At 35.6% G+C, this 23,221-nt stretch overlaps 1 pseudogene; it reads right to left on the bottom strand.

The window, feature by feature from the left end:
- LOC149543530 (importin subunit beta-1-like) overlaps positions 1 to 23,221 on the bottom strand; it is a 195,206-nt pseudogene that overhangs the window by 83,149 nt on the left and 88,836 nt on the right.

The raw sequence follows: 23,221 nt of genomic DNA, 5'->3' as shown, positions 1-23,221 counted from the left end.
TTCTTAGTTCTCTTAATCTTTTCCAAATTCTCAAGAAGTTGCACTCTTAAAATCTCACTTAAATTTACTTGCTCCTTCTCAATGCAAATCTTATAGGCTACATACATAAAACCTACTGACAAATTATCACTCCTAGAACTTGCACAAATAGAATATGCAATGATTATGCTCAAGAATCTTAAATCATGTTGTCTGATGGTGCTGATCACCATTGCCTTACCATTGTAAATTGCCTTAGTATAACTTTCAACATTATTCCTAACTAGTTTCTCACCAATAGGTACATTGCCTTGTTTTATAAGACTAGTGACCTCATGAATAAAGTTGGTAGAGACGTCAAATACATCTCCTCCCATCCAAATCTTTCCATTATGAATTCTTCTTAATATAATCTTAGTCCACTCTTCAGTATCAATTTTGTGGTAAAAGTGATAACTGACTAAGCCTAAATCCCTCAAATGCTCATATCCAGGCTTAATAGTCATATCATTATTGAAAAAAAATTTCATATCTTTATTCATAAACTCACTTCCAATAGTTTCAAACTTACTACACAAGTAGCTTCATATGTCTTACAAATAAACTACATTGTTTGGAGAAACTGATAAAGTTGAATTAGGGTTTTCCTCTAGAGTTTTCATAGGAACAACCTTTAATTTGGGTCTCTCAACATTCTCAACATTGTGAACTAAAAAAATATCCATGATTACACCAAATAGAATTTTATCAAAGAATTTATGTGTGCAAAATGATAAAATACCATTTATTTTGAAGTAGGGTTTTTCTCGAAATCACTTTTCCAATTCATTTCTAGGTGTTCTAAGCTTCTAAGATGATCACAATGTGGAATTAATCAAAGTCATACTCTATTTATTCAATTGGAATTTGCATTAATTATGTACTTTGCTAACTCAAAAAAGATAATAATTTTTCTTTGAAATCAAATATATGCTCAAGATCATATGTTTTATCTTCAAATGATATCTGAGGTTCACCATAGCTTCCTTTAATCATGACAATGCTCTATGAAACTCCACTCCACAAAATTTATTGTAGAAACATAGATTTCATCTTCTGTCATAGAATAAACTTTCTTTGTTATACTAGTAAATTTTATTTCCTTCGTAACTTGTTTTAATAAACTCCAAATTGCAAGCGAGATTAACTACAATCCAAACTTATCAAGATACATCTTCTCTCAAGCTCACTACTCATAGCTCAATCTCTAAATGAAGTTTCTAATTCTGCTATTGTGAACAAGCTTAATTCAACTTGGTTGAATCAACCTTGATTACTAACTTTGATTTAACTATGTCAACATCATCTAACTTTTCCTCTAAAATATCTAATCCCTTTAAAAATTCCTCATTAAGTTCTTTTTGAAGTTCACTAAATACATTTTTTTGATCTTCATTATCTTTCTTAGTTTCAAAGTTACTATCATGATTTCTTATGTCATTTCTGAAGTTTCTTCCATTGTTGCTTCTGTTTCCAAAGTTTCTTCCATAATTCCTTCTATCATTTTTTAAGTTCCTTCTAATGTTTCTTCTATCCATTCTTTAATTTTTTTTTGTATGCCCAAAGTTGTTGCATGACTGACATACTAGGGTTTTCCTTCTCAAATTCTACTGATCAATAGGTGCTTGACAATTTTGGGCTATGTGCCCAAAGTTACACTTATAACACATGAACTACTTCCTTTCTTCATAAGGTCTTCTTTCTCTTGATGTCCTTTCATTAGACCTTCTTCTATCTGTAGCATTAATGTTTCTAGAAATTCTACTATTTCTTCTATCATTATCATGTTTAGGTTTCCTACAATCAGTTGCATTATGACCAATACCATGACAATTATGATAGTAAAATTTTGTAACATGATTAAATGACTTATTTGTACAATCTCTTTTCATATGACCTATTTCATTACATGAAAAACACTTACCTCTAAATTCATACCTAGTTTCCTTAGGAGATTCCACTTTCTCAGGTTCATCCAATTTCTCATTTTCCTTCTTTTGTCCAACTTCTTTAGATTTATTAGAAGATTGGCTAGATTCAATCTTATCATCAGATTTATCTTTCTCTTTCAGATCTAATTTACTTTCAAGTTTTGTTGTAGACATGTTAAATAGATAACCAAGACTAGTCTTATCATAGGTAGGTCTTTGTATTGACATTGATTCATCAAGCTTTTCTTTGCTAGTATAAAGCTTTTAAAGCTATAGCTTGCACTGAGTTAGTTTACATTTCATAATAGTGTTGTACTTATGAAGTTCTTCATGATCTTCTTTCAATGTTTCAAATCTAGATGTCTTCTTTGCTAGATTCACTCTAAGATCTAAGTTTTCAATCTTCAAATCATATTCAAATTTTCTAGGATCATTCTTTAAACTCAACTTTAGATTGGTAATCTTCAATTCATGTTTCAAGATCTTGTACTCTATTTTGAGTTTTGGATATTCATCATCAAGTTTTAGATTTAGTAGATTCAAGCTTGGATTTAGATGTTCAACCTTGTCCTTCAGTTGTCCAATGTATACTTTGGAGTCTTCATATCTATCTTTCAACTTATCTCTTTCTTCAATAAGGAGATTAATTTTTTCAAGTCCCTCTTCAAGATTCTTCATCAACTATTCCATATCCAAAGGGATCTTACTCAGGATATTAAGCCTCTTCTGAGTAATTATTCTCTGATACCAATTGTTAGAATTAGGGAATACTAAGACTGGGGGTGAATCAGTATTCTATAAAAATTTATCACCAACTAGATATTATTTATTACTTTGAACCATGCATAAGAAAGTAAATAATTAGTTCTGAATGGTAATAATAACCATGCATAAAGAGAATTCATAAGACCATATTTTGTTAACTAGGAAAACCTTATCCAAGTGAAAGCCCTAGGGGGGATGATAGCCACTAGATGGTATACAAATATAAATGTTTCTTTTTAGAGGATGGACCCTTTTAGGAGCCTATGAAAGCATTCAATACATAGGAGGCCTTGTTAGGAGACTTTGAATCCCTATTAGGAGATTCCAACCTTGTTAGGAGTTGTAATACAATTGATTCAAGAAGAGCTCACTGCCCAAAAATGCACTTCCAATTACAAGAAGAGCTCACTACCCAAAAAAAAATTAATTTGCAAGTATATAGATGTTGTACATTTTTCAATTGATCTCTAACCTCAGCTCAATATTAGATCACAAAATTAGGTTCTCACAAACTTAACATATATTGCTTCACAAAAAGTTCACATATCACTTTCCACATTACAATGCACACTTAATCTCACAAGATATGCTTTGTAAAATACCATACCTTTTCACAAATTTTTGCTAGGTCAGCTAGGACCACAATATACTTTTCCAACTTAGAGTAAACATCTAGGATGTTGGGCCTAATTGGTCAAGTAATTATTTTATACATAAAATATTTTCTTTACCTTTAGTTCCACTATATTGTTCAACTATTAAATCATGAATATCTCTTTACTGCACAATCTATACTGATGTCCAACATTATATACATCATCATTAATATGTATAATAATTCCATCTAACTTTTTTCTCATATATAACATCATATAAAAAAGTTATACATCAAAAAAATTCATTGTTGTATACTGATTCCATCTAACTTCTTTCTCATAGATAACATCATATAAATAAGTTATACATCAAAAGAATACACTATTGTAAACCAATTTCATACTTAGATAATTTTTTGAGTATCAAAAGCTAAGTATCTTTATTTAAAAGGTTTTATACAACATGTATATCATGTGTTTCCATAAATGATAAGAATTACATCACTACATATAGTCAATTTTCAATAGATCCCATGTGTGGTTTTTCATCAAAGAAGAGCACTCCTCATCCATAGCTCTATCCCACTCTAAGTATCCTATGTATTATGAAAAACTATGTGGATCATCTAAAATGGAATGACTCAATAGTCTAGTACCTAAAGTCTAAGCATGAGTGTGACAAGAATCTAAATGATTGCCTACCATAGGTTCTACTAAATCAATAGTAGTACAAGACAACTTGGGCACTTGCTAAAAAACTAGTGGAGGAGGTGAAGGGGGATCAATATCAAGATATTCATTAGAGGATGTGTAATCCTATGGAGGAGTAGATGAAGTACTAGTTAGTTAGGGAGAAGTTGTTGATGGAGGCTCCATATGAAGATAACACTCATCAAATTGGACATCTTTCCTAAACAAAATAACTCTGGTATTAGGATGCAATAGCCTATATGTCTTCACATCCTCATAGTAGCCAAAAAAGATGAGTGGTTGACTCTTCCTCTCCATGGCTTTCCACTGAGCATTTGGAATAAATGCCAAGCCTCACTACCAAAAATGTAGAATGTAGAAACATTGGGCTTGACATGAGTCCAAGCCTCCTGATGCGTCAAATGTTACAATGCCTTATTGTTGGATAAAATTAATTAATTTTGTATTGTCTTTAATGTTACAAAAATCTCATATCATTATCAGTCAGTGCATGTCAAACTCACTCAGGTAGTGAAGATAGTTTTCTGTGTCTACTGAGTGTTCCCATGTTTTCCTAGTTAAGAAGGTAGTGTCTATCGAGTTAACTTAGGTGTCAAAGGAAAGTTTACAGAAGATGAGTGTTAAATGTGTTCACTTAGTTAATGAAGGAAATGTTTGATGGAACCAATTTAAGTGAGCTCACTTAGTTACCAAAGGATTTTTGTGAATATGCAATGTTAACTAAGTTGACTTGGCTAAAATAGAAAAATCATTTATGAGTTAGTGTCTACCGAGCTAGGTTGGCTAATGAAGGATTTTATTATTTTGGCATATTGAGTTTTATTAATTTATCTATTGGTTATAGCCAACTGAGGTGATGAATATTAGTTATCCTAAGTTGTATATGAGTCAACTTGAAAATATGAATGATATAAGTATAAGGTCAAGTTGAGAATTTGAAACTGTGTAAGAGTGTGAATGCATGGAAGATTTTGAAGATCTAATGGTGCAACAAGGAAGTGAATCAAAAGGGCAAGTAGAATATCCTTGAAAAGTTGAAAAGAAATATATTTGATCAAGAAGGATCAAGTATAAGCCAAAATAGAGATCTATAATCAGCAATTCAGTTGCATCATAAATTAGGTCATCTCATTGTTACTCTCTAACCATTGCAGCAATGATTTAAATCTCTTAACAAAGTTGGCATAACAGCTATTTGTAAAACCTCTAACAAGGTGACAGTTCTATTTAGTTTTCTAAAGACCTCTAATAAGGCCTCTCCTAATAGGGTGATTAAATCCTTTAATAGGGTCACACCTAAAAGTGTGTATTGTATCCTTTAATAGGGTTGGCTCCTAACAAGGCTCACTTCAAAAGAGTAAAAATAGTAACTAGTTGCAATTGGTGGTTTTCCCAAATTGGGTTTCCATGTTAAATGTTGGTGTTAAATGTGTTCATGCTATTTTCTTTTATGTTTTTTCATCTAATTTAAAATAATGGTAATCACAAATAACATCTAAGATTTGCATGTTAAGTACTTACCAAGCATATTCAATATTTATTGAGTTACAACATTTTATGTGTGTTTGTCAAGCATCAATAGTATTCAATTTTTAGAGTTTTTTTTCTACTAACATCTAAAGAGATCTAGGATTTATTTTCATGGTAAATGATTCACCCCTCCCCTCTCAGTTACTTCTCTTATATTTCCAACACTTATGAGGCATCTGATTCTAAATATAGCTAGCACAATTGATAGCCTCAACACAAAATGTAGAACTCATAACTTGAGATATATCATACAATTTGCCATCTTGTGTAATGTCCTATTATTTTGCTCTACAACCCCATTCTACCAAGGGGTATGGGAAACTATGAACTAATGTTGTAAACCATACTTAGTACAAAAATCTTTGAAAGACTAATTCACATATTCCCTGTCATTATCAATGTGAATATGCTTGACAGAAAGACCAAACTACTTCTCCACAAATATCTTAAAGATTCAAAATGAATCAAATACATCAGACTTGTACTTCAAAAAGTACACCCATGTGCATCTAGAGAAGTCATCTATGAAGGTAAGTGCATATTGATCACCTGAAAAGGATAGAGTGGGGAATAACATAAGATCACTATGTATCAACTCTAATGGTCCCTTAGCATGTGTGGATCTACCTAACAAAAATGGATCTCTGTGATGTTTTCTAAGTGCACAACCTTGACAAACACCATCAGTACAAGAGATCTAAGGTAGCCTAATCACTAGCTCCTATGTGCTCATTTTTTGTATATTTTATAGTTGACATGGCTAAAAAGCTCATGCCAAAGCATGCTAACTATGTCTACATGAGCAATAATAGAAAAACTTATAGAATCAAAGTTCTCAAAGCCATAAAATTGACATAAGTGAGATTAAAGATCAATACTCCTAGTAGAAATAACCAAGTTAGGATGATAGAGGTCTCAAATAACCACATCATGTGGTGATAAATAAGCTATCTTACCAGAGCTAGAATGACAAATCTAAAAGATAGCCAAGAGGTCTATGGAAATGGCTGGAACCAAGAGAACATCCTTTAGTGAGCCACCCTCAAAAGAGATAGTTCCTAAACCTAAAATTGAAAGTTGTGTAGAGTCACCAACTATAATCTATGTAGTAACACTCTGAGCAAGTGAGGTAACTAAATTAGGTGAGTGTGTCATTTAGTGGGAAGTGCATGAATCAAGAATCAAAGTAGCTATGGAAGACAATGCTTGTACAGAAAGAGCATGTCCTTTCCTTGAAGGAGGTGGTGGTGGCTTCAGAGAAGCAATGCTATGCTACTGCATGACCTCCCCTAAAGCCTCAAGACATTTCCAACACCTAGAAATTAGATGTCCTTCATTGCCACAAAAACTACAAGGATCACTTGTATACTTCTTAGTCTTGGAGGAAGACTCACTAGACTTAGAATAGTTACCCTTTGGAGTGGATTTTTGATCATATGATTTAGGAGTAGGCTTGGAGGAAGTCTTAATGCTTGTTGAATCTATTTTGTGCTTCAACTTCCCTATACTTGTTTTATAATCTAATGCCCATGTCTTTGAATCTATTATAGTATCCAAATGTGTAAACTTGGACTTCTCTCTAGTCAATAGATCATAAAAATCCTCAAAAGTGGGCATGCTAAATTTTGGACCCAAAGCATCCATAGTGGAATGGAAGGTAGAAGAGAGAACTTGAAATTTTTCTAGAAGCTTTGATAGAATTATATAGATACACTCCTTATCTAATTTATCTGTCTCACATTCCTATAACAAAGTTCTCTATTATTTTAACCTCATGAGAAAGTCCTCAATATAGGGAAAAGCATTGGGTACAAGTGAAGTAAGCTCTACCTCAATCTGAAGTGCTATGAACTCATTGATGGTACCAAACAAGTCCTTGAACTTGTCCCATATTTCTTGAGGAATGGGATACTCATCAACATGAAACTATAAGTTGTTTGAAACACTCAAAGAAATTAGACCCATGGCTTCATCCATCTTGTTCTTGTGCTATAAAGTTTGATATTGACTCTAAAATACTAGTTGCACTGTATCTAAACAAGACTACAAACCCTTTGAACAGAGAAGTCATTACATAGAAGATTTCCATCTATGATAGTTATTTGGGTTTAGAAGTACTAGTCAAGAAAAGGTCTTGACCATTATTTATAAGAAATTTTTTTGAAGTTTTGTGATATATTGATATTGTAATGGAAAATAATGGAACCCCCACAATGCAAAAAATTGAACCCTAGCTTGCAAAAGGAATATGTATACAAGAATAGAGAAAAATGACTTAAGTTGAGTATCAAAAATACCTAGTAAAAAATACTGGCAAAATGATAGAGAATTTGGAAAATGCTCAAGAATATCTTTCTGATGCTTCTTTTGAATTGAAAACTAGAGCTAGACTGAGCAAGTTACACCCCCTAAAAGATAGAAAGCATCATCTAACTTTGAGAAAACAAATAAGTATTAAAATGGAAAAAAATTCAAAAAACACCTTAACCATCATGTTTTTCTTTGAGTCAACTTCCTAGCACTTCTTTTGTATGGAAAAAATGCCTCTGGATGCTCAACATATCACCAAAAGATTGACATGGCATCTATTTAGCAAATATTTTTTTTTTTTTAAATCCATACAAATAGAAAAAGGGCTAAAGAAAAAAGCACCAACCCCCCCCCCCCCAATTGTTGTTAGGACTACAAGTTGGGCAAAGGGGGCCAAGCCGAGCTAAGCTAGTGCATGACTAATAGTGGCGAGAGCATGGAAATGTTGGAAGGGTGACACTATTTGAATGACAGCTGGCAATGACTCTACTAACCACAACCAACATAAGTCTTACTATTGTGCTGAGTAAAGACCTTTGTGTGGTTTAATAAACCAAAATGACTTGAATTGTCACTTATTTATTTATTTATTTTTATAAATTTATTGCAATCACCTCCTTATGTGTGCCAGTGGTTGTAATACATTGGTATGCAAAACAAAATTTGCCTCCCTAGTCAACATTGTCCACAAATGACAAATTTTATATGAAAATAGGGGTTTTTGCATCTTTTGAATCCAACTGTGAGTCTATTTTGGCCCAAAGTGCTCTAAAAATTAGAGACCCCCCTATTTTCATAGAAAATACCCAAAAATAGCTAGATCTATTCTGTCAAACCCTTGTTCTTCTTTTTCTCAAAATAAGAACAAGCTATAGTAGGTTTCACTCTGATACCATGAAGGATTTGAGTAATTCAAATCCACAAAACTCAAAGAACACCTGCATGCAAGAACATGCCACAAAGAAGAAAAGACAAAGAAGAGGCACAGGTTTGCCTCTAATAATATTCAAATTATATTATTAGACTGAAAGAATGAGAGATATATACAAGTGATCAATCCTTATATAAGGAGATTGGAAAAACTAAAATGGAAATTCTAAGAGGTAAATGACATTTAATAATAATTGTTTAATTATTAAATGGAAATGCAAGTTCATAAAGGGAAATCTTAATAAGGGAGTAAAGGTAATTTAATAAATAAAATAAAAATTAACACTTTACTTTAACAATAATGAGTCATAAAGATATGGGATAGGAAGAGGGAGAGGGTATGATATAGGAATAGGGATAGGTTCCATTGTAATTGTATGTTTGAATGATTTGATGTTTAGAAATCTTTGTAAATTGTATATTTCAACTATTTTTCATGTAGAATTCAACATCATGACAAAAAAGAAAGAAAAAAATAGGACAAACAAAGAGAAGGAGAGACAATTGGAAAGTAAAAGCGATAAAATGAGAGTACTACGTGAACAAAGAAAATTACAAGCCACTAATGACAATTTATCTTTGGAAGAAATAAGAGAAAGAAAAAAAGATTTAGAATTGGAAAGAGAAAGAGAATGAATGTGACTCTTACACTCATCTAGACAATTGAATTTTGAAGGTACACTATCTCCCAATATTGGAGCCACAATATCATCTCATTTTGAAGAGACATCTTGTTCTATGTTCTATGGTATATGCATGCCATCATATTGTGTTGAAGGCACAACATCAATATACCAAGTAGGTGATATTCCTTCTTTCACAACTTATTGCCAAGGCACACCATATTCCAACCTTCAAGGTACATAATTCACCCAAAGTAATGTTTATTTTCATAATGTTGATTCCACTAAAGATATTAGAACACCTCCAACAATTCATTATAGAAAGCCAAGATATTTGATTGATATTTGTACTAGAATTTTGTAATCAATGCCTAGCAAGATTTCAAAGTGTACTTGTCAAAGAAAAGTGATTCAAATACAGAGTTATTCCTTGAATAATTCAATATGATAGGAAGATGTCAATTATTTTCTAAAATGATGAGGAATTTAAAATTTAGGCTCATCATGATGATTCTAGGACTAAGAATGATGGATGAGTCAAATGAAAAAAATATTGTAAAGAATCTAATGAGTATACATGACAAGGTGGGTAATAATAATGCATCAAAGATAGTAATATCACAAGACTCGTACTTACATCAACATTATTAATCACCCAAATGAAGAAATTTTAACTCATTAGAAATATAAGAAAAGCATTTTAGATAAGTAGAGGTACTCTAATGAGAGCCACTAGAAGGCGTGAAAGAGTAGAAGATCCAACAAAAAATGAGATATGGAAATTTAGTGGTAGACTACCGTGAAAGAATAAAGAAATTATTGAAGCTTTGAAATTGTTGATTGAATGTATTTCGAACAATAACACATGTGTATCCCCTAATAAAAGAGATCTTCTAAGGAGGGTTGGTAGGTGAATTCATGATCCACATATGAAACATTTTTTGGATTCAACTCAGAGTCAATTCTTTGCAAAATTTATCAATATGTATCCTCAAATTAAAATTATTCAAATATATTATGAGATGTGTAAACCTTTTTAGGTGATGATAAATCACACAAAGAAAACTTTTTTTTATAGGTTACATATTGAATTTTCTAACCATTTTGATGTTTTTAGGTATATTTGTGTGTTTTTTCATTCTAAGTTTGTTTTGTAGGGTTGTAAAATAAATAAGCCACCTAGATATTCAAGGGAGTACATTTATACCATCTTAAGTGAAAAAGGAGATGGTCAAAATTTTTAAAAATTGTTGTATATGTGAAAATGCTGCCTATGCTAACACACACACTTCAACATGGTCCTTATTTGTGGAATAATCCCGGAATGAACATTGGATTGTTCATCCAAAAATCAGCCAGCAAGGCGACCTGTTGCCTTTTATCTAAAGGGAATTGCTTGTTAGATATCCTCAGATTTGAGGTGTTAAGCAACCAAACCTTCTACGAATGAAGGATTTAGAAGAAAATGCGACTAATCTATATGAGAATGCAGATTAATCTAGAATGGAGTATGCACGTTTAATCTAAGAACATGTAAAAGAAAGCTATGCTAAAATGTATGCATATTATGCTAAATGAGATTAAACTAGAAAATGAATATCTTATGAAAGTCATGAGCTCAAATGAATGCACAATCCAGCAGCAATTCAATGCAAATTCTCATTCAACCTCTTTCTGAAATGAAGAGAGGAGGGTCTCTTATATAGATTTTCCTGAAAACCTCCGACGATTGAGATTGATTTCAATCAACGGTTAGGATTGAAGATGAACTTCAGTCATAAAGGAAGATTCCCAAATTAGAGGAAGTTAACTAATTTCTTTTGAGTAGAATAAGGAGTTAACTAATTTAATTTGAGTAGAATAAGGAGTTAACTGATTTAATTCCTTTTTGATCAACAGTGAACTGGAAATTTCCCTTTCTGAACTGAAGAGAGATTTTGATGAGATATTTAATTTAATAAAATGAGATATGCTCTCATAATTACCTTTTCTATTTAATTAAATAATTCTATTTAATTAATTAGAGACACTTTTCTTATTTAATTAAATAACTTCATTTAATTAATTAAGAATGGCTTCCCATTTAATTAAATAACTTTGTTTAATTAATTAAAAGTAAGTTCTCTATTTAATTAAATAATTTTGTTTAATTAATTAAAATAGGCAAATTTATTAAATTTAATAAATTTAATTCTATAGTACATTAGCCTTAGGATATAATTTAATTTAATTAAAGTATAAATACTTATTAATTAAATTAAATATTAATCAATAGGTTTAATGTGACTAATATGAGTAAATACTATAGGAATTAAATAATAAGCATGATGAATGCAGATTAGGGTTTTTTGCATCTGACAATTAAGTCAAGTAGCGAGTAGCCGAATAAGAATTTGCCTAATGGAATAGGACTTTAGGATTGGTCAGAAATAGACCAGAATTGGTATCATGGAAATGAGCCAATGTTGGGATATTACATTTTGCCCCTCTTTGAATGAATGTGCGAGCAACACGTTCAATTCAAAGAAAATCAGAAAGCATGATGCGAAGATGAGATTGGTTCCGAAGTTGATGACACGGAGACCAATTGATAAGCTTTTAAAGACTATCTCTAGAATAGAGCTTAATCCTAAGGAATCCAAGTAGAGTACCTAGATGCCTAAGATTGGTAGCATTTAAAAGACTATCTTCAGAACAGAGCATAATCTTTAAGGATCCAGACAGAACATCTAGATACCTAAAATTGATAGCATTTAGAAGATTATCTCCAGAACGGAGTTTAATCTTCAAGGATCCAGATAGAAAACCTAGATACCTAAGATTGAAAGCATTTAGAAGACTATCTCCAAAACGGAGCTTAACCTTCAAGGATCCAGATACAACACCTAGATAACTGAGATTGAAAGCATTTAGAAGACTATCTCCAGAATGGAGCTTAAACTTCAAGGATCTAGATAGAACACCTAGATACCCGAGATTGAAGGCATTTAGAAGACTATCTCCAGAAGGAAGCTTAACCTTCAAGGATCTAGATAGAACACCTAGATACCTAAAATTGATAAAAGATAACAAGGTCCAATCATGAGTTGTAGAATCATCCCTAGAATGAGGCTTGATCCTCAGGAGTCAGGGTTTAGACTATCCGAATACCTGTCCATCGAACTCTAAGAAGAGTTGTTATAAGGTTGATCAATTGATGAAAAGATAAGCAAAGATACCAAATAGAAGGGAACAAGATGCCTCAAGTGATGAGATGTCCCAAGTGACAAGGACATGAGATGGGAATGAGATGCCCCAAGCAATAAGTATTCAATGATATAATCATCCTGCCCCCTCGAGAGCGAAATCGAAAGATGACACACAAGAAATATGATTTGAAGTAGTATATCATGAGATATAGAAAAAATATGAGATTTAGTAGAATATAGAAGAGATCAAAATGATCGAAAGAAGATTCAGAGTTGATTTGAAATTATTGCGAAGTCGCAAAGACCAAGTTTGACCAAAAGTTGATCAGATTTAGCCACAGTTAACTTGAGTTAACTATTTCCAAAATGGATTTTGAAAATATGGAGAATGTAGAGATGAAAGGATTCCAAGAATCACAAAGTATCAGAAAGATTTGGGCTACACAAGCATTCGATCGTGTCGATCCCCAAAATTTTAAAACACATTTTTTTGGCTCTTAGGTATGTCAGATTTTGAATTCGATCTCGAAAATGGATTTAGAATGGTCAAATTAGCTAGGGGTGTGATTTTTGCACAAATCTGAGCACTTTGAAAAATTTGGATCAACAGCTATATAAGGGCCCCAGGGGTCATTTTCAATTCATTTGTGCTTTTTGTCTTCTATTGATTTGAGCTCTGAGAGAGACATGGCAGTTAGCACGAGACATCATTGATTTGAGTCCTCCAGACATCACAGTCACCCAGCAGACTATGGACTACTGGTGAGTCATCGATTCCCTTCCTTCTTACTTTCACTTTCATGCATTTTGATGTCATTTATTGCACATTTTAGCATGTTTTTAGGGGTCCAATCTCTCTTTGCACGAGACCTATCAATTTTCGTGCAAAGATCTTCTTTCTTCGCATGAAGAAATAGGGTGCATTGTTTCTTCGCGTGCGGCGGGGAGGATCTTTGCGTGGGAGACATTAGGTGTCATGCGAAGAATGAGATTCTTCGCATGAGGTGATTCATTTCTCCCGCAAAAATATATTTTCTCACGCTGACAACACTTTTTTCGTGTGAGCAGCTCTTTTTTCGTGTGATGACGTGATTCTTCGCATGAAGAAAGAATGATTTCATGCGAAACTGGGAGAACTTCGCACGATATTTCACAAATTTTGTGCAAAATCCCATGACAGTCATGTTTAATAATTTGATTTTCGCACTCAAAAATTGCATTTTAATTTGTTTTGATGCATCATTTCAACTTGATACTAATTGTTTCTTTTTGTTTTTTCTTGTTGTGCGTGCAGGAGGTCTTTGGTGATGTTGCATTCAGATTGCATTTCCCACCATATGGGGAGCTATTGTGGAGTCTCAATGATGCTGATCGGACACACATTACCCGATTGGGTTTTTCTTCTTTGTGTTGGATTCCAACCGTGATGGTGAATCACGACCTTCTCACTGCATTGGTTGAGCATTTCCATTTGGAGATGAACACCTTCCACTTGTCAATAGGTGAGATGACCATCACACCAGAGGACATATGGAGGATTTTGTGGATTCCTTTCCATGGCACCCAGGTTGTCTATGATACAGTGCCCCGAGCAAGGATAGAGGCATTGTCTATTATATTTGGGCAAGAGCTACCGAGGGGCGGGGCCATCAATTGGGATGAGCTTATGCACACTTATGAACCGACACACAGGCTAGCTGCTGTGTTGGCTATATTTTTGAGCTGTTTCCTATGTCCTAACAGAGGACAACATGGTTTGGATTGCAGGTGGGGAGTCATGCTCTGCAGGATGCTAGAGGTACCTAAGATTTTTGGGTGGGCTCAGTGCATGCTAGCTCACCTTTTCCATGAGATGCACGAGGTCGTCTTCCACGAGAGGAAGACCATGGCAACCAGAGTGTATGTTTTGCAGATCTAGACCTGGGAGCATCTTCTCGTATGTAAGCCGATTTTTGAGGATGACCGAGAGCTCATGGAGCCCTATATTTGCAGATATCGAGGGCATATTACCCAGGCCCACTTGGGTAAGACAGAGTAGTGGAGGATACGTCTTAATGACCTGATGTCTGTTGTATGGTGACCCTGGCGAGAGACAGAGGACTGGGATGATGCTCCTAGAGAGTTACTATGGATGTTTAGTTCTCAACCTCTGGCAGGTAGGATGACATCTGTCATTAAGAGATTTGTGATATCATGGGTGTGGCGACAGTATGGCTGACCATAGGACATTTTTGCTGAGTACTGCACCTATGCCAAGTGGTAGAAGGATGTTGAGCAAGGTTGGCCAATGCGGATGGACCCAGGGTGGTCCATGATAGATATTTGTAGCCTAGCTATAGTTCAGTGGGACTGCCTTCCAGAGGTAGTAGATGCAAGTATGATGCCTGCATATCAGGCATTTTTGATTAGCCATCTATTCCCACATTTTATAGATCTAGTGGGGATGGTAGGGCAGGTAGAGATACAAGTGCCCTAGTAGTAGCAGGCATAGCCATAGCCATCAGTTTAGCCACAGCAGCAGCCACAGGTCTAGCAACAAGTACAACAGATGTCAATTCCCCCATGTCAGATGGGATCATACCCAGGTGCCGGGGGTAGTGAGACTGGACAGAGTCAGCGCCGTAGGTAGAGGACAGAGGAGGAGGCCCCTCAGTAGGAGGCTCCACAGCAAGAGGTGCCAGCACAGTTGTAGGCACCTCCATAGTAGCAGGCACCTGAGATGCTCGATGAGGACATGCCAGATCAGCCTACAACTGGGGTATAGGATGTGTTATGGTAGTATCAAGAGTGGATCTGTCAAGCCTCCCGACAGTTGGGGGACCTACAGATTGTAGTGGTAGTCTGGGATGCCCAACTGGTGGAGCAACAACAGGACACAAATCTTTGGAGAGAGCATGCCAAGACTATAAAGTGGAGATTGGAGCTAGCATAGGATGAGATCTAATTTTAGTCGACTCAGGCAGTGTATTACTATGCTACATATACCAGCGTGGTGCCAGATGAGACACTTCAGGTACAACACTTTTCTCAATATGCGCGAGAGTCTGGGGGTGCATGACCTCTTGCTAGACTAGATATGCCACCACTACCTCCACCACCTACTTCTCTTGCTCCTCCTAGAGGTGAGGGTATAGGACAGAGTTAGACACTTTGTGCCTGATCTTTGATTTTGATCCTTGGATATGTATCGATTGGTGTGCTAGCACCACATGTATCATTTTTGATCGATTGCGCTCGAGTAGCACCCATTTTTGTACTGACCGATTCTTTTGATATATATATATATATATGAGATCTTGAGCCAAGTATTCTTGTGTACATGTCATTGTCTATTTTGCTTTACTTTGATGTACATAAGATGTATGTTGTACTTGGATAGAATGTATATGTATGAACTAACATCTCACGTAGTGTTGCATGTTTTTGCTTGACAGTCATAGGTATTCCATTGAGGAGCATGAATCGACAAACCAAACACTTGTGTGGTCATGGAAGAATTTGATACATGTGGAGATGCCGCCCAATCCTTCATTACAAAGGGTAGGAATAGAATGACCATCGAATTGCATGCTTATGAAAATGAAGTATGTAATGCAAGACTATGTTAAATGCAACCCTAGGTCTGGTTACCAAGCCTCGATATTTAATCATCACCGAATATAGAACAAAGCTCATAGGTCATACAATTCCCACTGACATTGCAATCATGTAAATATGAATATAACATACGTTATTGGTGTTTTGGGATTAAATGTAAGCATTCGAGGCACAAGAAGCCAGAATGACTAGAACATTTGTCCCTTTTAATGTAGCAAGTTAACATAAGCATCAGAGCATAAATGCTAGGATGACCTAAATGTTGTTTGCATAACAGACACACCAAACACATGGGAGATCCATCTTATGCTAAGCATTCAGTATTTATTCTGTCCGCAATGACCCTTGCGTTCATAACCTGAGACAAAAGTGTTCTAGATATACTCGCAGTGACCCGTGCGTTCACTTAGTAGGACGAGTATCAATATTTTACTGTAGCATAAAGATTTCACTCCAACAAACAAGGAGAAGAACCAACATTATTGGTGTATTCATATAAAAGGAGTCAAGGTACACATGGCCATCCAATACAAGATGGAGGCTCTTATAGTGGACACCCCTCTTATAGGAATAGATCCACTTATTGGAACTAAACTGCAAACAGAAAGAAAAGAAAAGATCATGCCCCTAGTCAACACTTCTCCAGTCAAAGATGACATCATCAAGTTGCTTGAGGGGATATGATAAAGAAAAACAAAGGAATCAAAGAAAATTCTTAGCATATCCAAAAAAGTATATCTTTTTTGAGTTCAATGTTTTGGGATTGATGTCAAGTGTCAGTGTCCAGAACATGTTTGAAAGAAATCCCTTTAGTAGGGTGACGACAGTAGGCAGACGCAGCCAGAATGACTGGTGACTAAGCTCAAAGAGGAATCTTCATGATGAAGAACCTAAGAAGGACTGAGTGACAGTAGAGAGACACAGCTAGGATGACTGGTGACTGATGCAAGAGAGATCTTCCATAAAGGAATCTGGAGAAATGACCTTAACAATAGTAGGCAAACATAGATGAAACAACTGGTGACTATTGCAAAAGAGATTCTATGAGGAGAATCTTTAAGAGAGTGACACTAGCGATAGTAGGCAGACACAGTGAGAACCACTGGTGACTATCATGAAGGAGATTCTATGAGGAGAATATTGAAAATAGTGACACTAGCGATAGTAGGCAGATGCAGTGAGGACCACTAGTGACTATCGCGAAGGAGATTCTATGAGGAGAATCTCAAAAATAGTGGTACTAAGGGGGGAATGCCCCCAAGCTATGAGAAGACTCAATCCATGGATACATGAGCAGGAAAACCAAGAAAAGAAGGAAAGCAAAAGCATGAAAGTGATTGTACAGAAAGCCAGAAGATGAGCTGCAAGATGGAGCATTGGGAACAAGAGGCACCTATTTACCAGGTTTTCACCTTCTTGGCAAGGTTTTCTATTATTTTTGCTACCATGATGCCTGTTTCTAGGTTTTCATCAATGGCACTTTTTTTGTTTTTCAATTTTTTTGTATTTTTCTCTTTTTTTGATTTTTTTGGTGTTACCAAGGTGCCTATTGCTAGGTTTTCACCAGGGTAACAATTTTTTCAGGACTTTTTCTGATTTTTAGATTTTTTTTAGAGATTACTAGCTCTCAAGAAGGATCACCTTGATTTTGTTCCAATGTCTAGCAAGGCGTAGGATGAGATGTAGTAGCAAGTGAGTGGATAAGCAAAGATGGAAAGGCAAGGAGTATGAAGTGGTGAATGTTACCCTCAAGGAAAGTCTTCACAAGATTACCCAAGCTAGGGAAAAGGATATAACAATATGAGCTCATGGTGTAATGAAAGGTGTCATGTAAGTAATCCAAGAAAATTACCATGTTAAGAGATTGCTAAGAACTGAATTTTTTTTTTTTCATTGATCAAGACCAAAGGGTTAACTGAATGGGACAGAAAAGTTTTTTTTATGGAGGTTATGAGTGAGTGACTTGAGACAAGGACATCTGAAGGATAAGCAAGATCATGATAGGATGTCATGGATGGAAGAATTATGCATGATGCCTGTTTACCAAGTTTTCATCATGGTACTTATCTAAGGTGCCACAAGAAGTGGTTTTCACCATAGGATGGATTTATTTTTCTTTACTTTTGCTACCAAGATGCCACAAGAAGTGGTTTTCACCAAGGCACTTTTTCATTTTTCTTTTTTTTTTTCTTTTTTTTTTTGGATTTTTAGATTTTTTGGAAAGAATTCAAGCCTTTCTCAAATGAGATAGCACTCCTATAAGAAAGATAAGTTGTGATAAGACAAGGCCATAGCAAGGTATGCTCAAAGATGTTGATAAGGTAATGGAGGGAGATAGTAGAAAAGGTATATGGAGGACAAGGTTTAGGCTATGGATAAGATAAATGGGATGGAAGGATAAAAGGTGGAGGATAGAAGGTGGAGTGAATAGGGTAATGAAAGGAATCCACAAGGGGAGAAGAAAAAGTGGGCAAGATCAACATTGACACACACCTTGAAGGGTAGTCGAATGATGGAGGAGATATGGATGAAACAACTTGAAGCTTAGATATATGAGGTGGCAGAGCCATTGTGGAGAGAGGTGGAGTAGAAGGTTTTGAAATCTTTTTAGGAAGATGTTGGGAAGAAGATGGAGTGGAAGTCTTTGGAAGCTTAAATGTCAACTTTGATTTTTTTTCAGTATTCAAGTCTTTCAAAAGAGACTTGGGAATCCATATAGCTTTTGATTTTTCATTAGATGCTTTGGAATGCATTTCTTCAATAGCAGATTTAAGAACCCATACTTTCTTTGGTTGAGCTCTTTGAATAGTGGACCTTTGCGGTCTCTTTTTTGTTTTTTTCTTCTTGACATTCACATGTCGATTAGAGGAGACATAGTGAACTTTTGAGGATGGATTCATGCACTTGTGTTTGAGTTGATCATCCAAATTGCTTCCAAAGGACTTGGGACTTGTGGATGAATGAGGCCAATATGACTAGTTTAGATGGAAAGGTGAATGTGAAGAGTTCAAGTATGTGCATCTTTGTTGGTCTTGAGGAAGGGTAGGAGGAATGTGTAATGAGCTAGTAGCGGCAATAGGAGATAGAGGAACATAAGGTCCCAATATGGATGGAGGACTTGAAGGTTTTAGCTTAGATGAGTAGGGACCAAGGATAGATTTAGAAGATGTGAATGAACCATGAGTATGAATATCAGCATCTTTAGAGTGAGCAATATGACCAAAGTCATCAATAGATTTATGAGTAACTGTTATAGGAGCAATACCTTTGATAGGAGTATTTAAAGCTTGAGCATAGTTTGGAAGTGAATGTAGTGAGGTAGAATAAGAGAGCGAGGGAACACTTTTCTCTTCAAAAGGAATTTTGGGTAACATAGGAAAAGTATCCTTCTCTTGGTCTTTTGTAATCTCCTTAAGGATGGTGGAAGGAGTATCTTGATCTTGCTTAGTAGAGGTGCATGACATGGGAGATGGAGGACTATGTTGCTCTTGAGATGGAGGCACGAGATCTTGGAAGACTTGAAAGGGGATGAAGGAATCTTGGTCTTAATCAACACTTTTTTCTTCATCATTTAAGTGGTCCTCTTGACATGAAACCAAATCCAAGGATGAGGGAGTATCTGAATCTGTATTCGAATATATTTCTAGAGTCTCCATAGCAGGCTCTTGAAGGGACAATGGAGGAATAGTTGGATTGGGGATAATAGGAGGAGCAACACATGGAGTTTTTGGATCTTTTCTTTTTGTAGTATGGGAGAGGTTTGTAGCTAAGTCAAGATTAGCTTGAGTTTCATTTAAAGGTAGTCCTGTAGGGTACACATAGTCAACTAGGGGAGTAGTGAGTTCTTTTTGTGAATATGTGTTGGAAAGATTGGACAATTTAGAAGGTGGATGTATGTTGGAGGAAGTAGAAGTTGCGTTTGAATCGTTACTAGACATGGTTTCATGAGGTTGATCCTTCTTGAGAGTAGAATTTTTAGTAGTTGAGAGCTTAGATTTTTGAATTATACCATTGTCAAAGAGATCTTGGATCTTGTTTTTTAGCTCCTTACAATGGGAAGTTTTATGTAAATTATGTCTATGATAGACACAATAGTTACTCATAAAGGAAACTCCTGCCAAAGTGAGCTTAGGTAAAGTAATGAGTTTTTCTTCAAGAAGTTCTTCCAAGGTTAATTCATAAGATTTTCCCAAAGGTGTGAAATCACGCTTTGGTTTAGGTTCCCAAGGTTTTTCTTCAAAGATATTCCTAGATTTCAAGGGTGTTTGTGAAGTGTTCTCAGATGTCTTGGATTCAAGATCACAAGAATGTGATTTTTGGTTGTCATAGGAGAAAGGGAAAATTTCTCTCAGGGAGAATTTGTTCGATGATGTTTTTTCCTCTTCTTTTAGTCTTTGAAGTTGAGCACTTAATCGTTTCAATTTGTTTCTTCATGTTTGTAATTAGAATCCCTTCTTCCTCACTAGAAATATTAGATTTAGCACATTTGTTGTTAGCCATTTTGATGTACTATGTTTCAAGCAGTGAGAGCCAAGTTTTAGAACATAAGTCAAGTTGCCACAGTCATAGACAATGACAAAAAGTAAAAGCTTAGACAAGGACCACACTAGAACTTAGTCTCAATGGGATAGGATAAGAGTGTTGCATGCTAAGGCATGAATAGTCTGATTTGAAGGCTAGAATAGCCAAAGATTATGACTATCGTGACGCAGAGTATGACAAGCACTAAAGAACAAGAACAAGATAACTAAGAGACAAGACTAGTTAAAGTATGGATCGCAAGTCTTTAGCTAAGTGAAATGTCATTGTTTTAGGACTATTTGCAGATAGAGAGCAATAAAAGCTCTCAAAAAAAGATAGTGTGAAGGCTGCACATAGCTAAAATAGACCCAAATTGGTAATGCTAACACAAAGTCTCGCACAAGAAACTTTTATAGGTCACGCGAAGAAGTTTTATAGACCACACGAAGAAATTTTATGGCCCGCACGAAGGTCAATGATAGTAATTTAATTTCGTGCAAAGAATTTCATAGGGCCACGTGAAGACTCATGACAACAGTTTAATTTTGCGCGAGAACAAAATGATTTCACGTGAGGACCAGATGATTTCGCGTGAGACCCAAATGATTTCGCATGAGAAGGCAGACCAATTTTACAACAGCAATTAATTTTGATCATTTTAGTAAGCAAGTAGATAAATAGGTATGTAGAACAGCAAGCAGGTGATATCAACCATGTCTAAAAACAATGAGGAAGGGAAAAAGCAACCTTGTGCATGAACAATCAAGTGACTTAGTACACGCTAATTCCTAAGAGAGCTAATTGTGTATGTTTTCAAAAGGATTTGCAATCACACATACATCCCTAGAAAATAAAAGTTGGCCTCTCTAAGGTTTTTAGTAATCTTTTGACTTTGCAACTTTTATGATTCACAGGGGTGACCTCCAATCCCAACGCACCGAGGTTTCAACACAGTCTAAGAACTTAATCTTCAAGAGCTGCTGGGGAGATCTGACAACCCACAATGAACCAAACCCATGGAGATTTCTTCCACAAGGCCATTTATATAGCGGTTGTCACTACCACGTCAAAAATGGCAATTACCACTCAAGGTTTTGTCCACGCAATTTTCCCTATAGAGGGATTGTCTGCTACGGTTAACCCTCTCTAAAGGTGACCGACTCACAATAGTGTACCACAAGGGGACTTAGCTTCTAGATTCAAGGTTTTGACACCTTTTCACTTTTAGCCCAATCAAAGCAAACAGATTAATCCGACATGCTAAACTAAGAGTATATCTTAAAGATCTATGATATCAACTCCCAGTGATCTATCAACCTCTCTGGAGAAAGGATGCCTCAATAAACAAGTTGAAGACTCATCTATCTACGAGATGCTCAAAGTATCCTCCCCACCTACAAGGAATTCGTCGTAAAGAGGAGTTTCACTAGGAACCTACTCTCTCAAGATCCATGAATAGTGTTCATGGGGCCTAATTACTATGTGTGTATAGATGTTAATTCCCGAAATCAAATCTATCCAAAAGAAATCAAAGAGCACAAGGTGGTACACTTAACTCTTTAACTAATGTGAGGTGAGTCCAAAGATGTGGAACATTTAACCCCTCACACAAGCCAACACGAGTCCACAACTCAGAGACTAGTGAGTTCTAGAAAGCACAAAAGAGTTGCCTAGTGGAGCATTTAACGCTTCTTTCCTGTAGACCCCTCCCCTTTAACATGGTGCTGATCTTGCAACCACAGGGTGAAATGAGGGGCCGATAGATTAGCAAGTCCAATAACCCAAGATAGCTAATTAGATCTATCACGAGTAACTAAGCCTGCTAGATGAAAACTAATGGAGCTCACAACCTAGTATCAAATTATGCATGTGTTGTAAAATGAGAACATGGAAGGAAACACACACAAGCTTGACACGAGAGATGTTCGTTTTAGGTCCAAATCAAGTGTTATCAATCAAAGAGAATTACCTGATAATCCTCGCAATGCGCTTAGTAGATGTTTTACCTATTTTTAGTAACTTTATCATGCTTTTCCAATTGTCCTGCAAGCTGCTGTTATGTTGTTCTAAAAATCAAAAAACACAGAAAAAACCAAAAACAGTGAGCAGTTAGCAGAAAAACTAGAAAACACAAAAATCAATGCAAAAATAGCCTCTGTCAGCAAAGTCTCGCACGAGATTCTTGACAGTCTGTGCGAAGAAGTTTTTCGACCCGCGTGAAGTTCTAATATGGGCCCGCACAAAGAAATAAGTGTTGCACAAAGTTTCGCGCACTCAAGCACTTTCTCATGTAGTACATAGAGAATCTTCATGCGAAGATTCTAGATCCTTGCGCAAAAATGAAATGTCTCGCGTGAAGATTCTCGAATCTGTACAGAATAGTATGGATAGAGACAAAAATGATTTTTAAAAATGCAATGAAAGACGCCAGAAAATTTGATTTTTTTGGCCCCACTATGGGCGCCAGAAATGTATATGTGAAAATGTGACCTATGCTAACA

This window comes from Cupressus sempervirens, chromosome 8 (genome assembly GCF_028749045.1).
Source record: "Cupressus sempervirens isolate cs-2001-9-10 chromosome 8, ASM2874904v1, whole genome shotgun sequence".
Taxonomy (NCBI): Eukaryota; Viridiplantae; Streptophyta; class Pinopsida; order Cupressales; family Cupressaceae; genus Cupressus; species Cupressus sempervirens.
The sequence above is the reverse complement of the archived record's forward strand: the minus strand, read 5'-3'. Positions and strand labels throughout refer to the sequence as shown.